The sequence below is a fragment of the Myotis davidii genome, unplaced genomic scaffold (assembly GCF_000327345.1).
Source record: "Myotis davidii unplaced genomic scaffold, ASM32734v1 scaffold9701, whole genome shotgun sequence".
In the NCBI taxonomy this organism is placed as follows: Eukaryota; Metazoa; Chordata; class Mammalia; order Chiroptera; family Vespertilionidae; genus Myotis; species Myotis davidii.
The window spans coordinates 1-289 of record NW_006291150.1 but is presented as its reverse complement, the minus strand read 5'-3'; positions in this window follow the sequence as shown (position 1 = coordinate 289).

Sequence of the window (289 nt, the reverse complement as noted above, 5' to 3'; positions counted from 1 at the left end):
GACAGTCCGTCAGATGTCCCAAGGAGGTGACTTATCACGCTTAGAGCAAATACTATAGAGTTCAAAAGAGGCTTCTCTGAGAGGGGAGGAGGGTTGGGAGCTTTCTACTAACTAGAGACTCCTTGTTGTGAATTATCCCTGAATTATGGAAACAGCAGGTAGGAGGAGGATGCAAGAATGGAGCTTGAGAGTAGCTTATCTTGTCCCACAGGTTGAACAGAGGAGCCAACAATCTTGGGGTTTAATTACTAGGTGTTTCTCATAAACGTGGAAGGCCACAGCAAAGAAA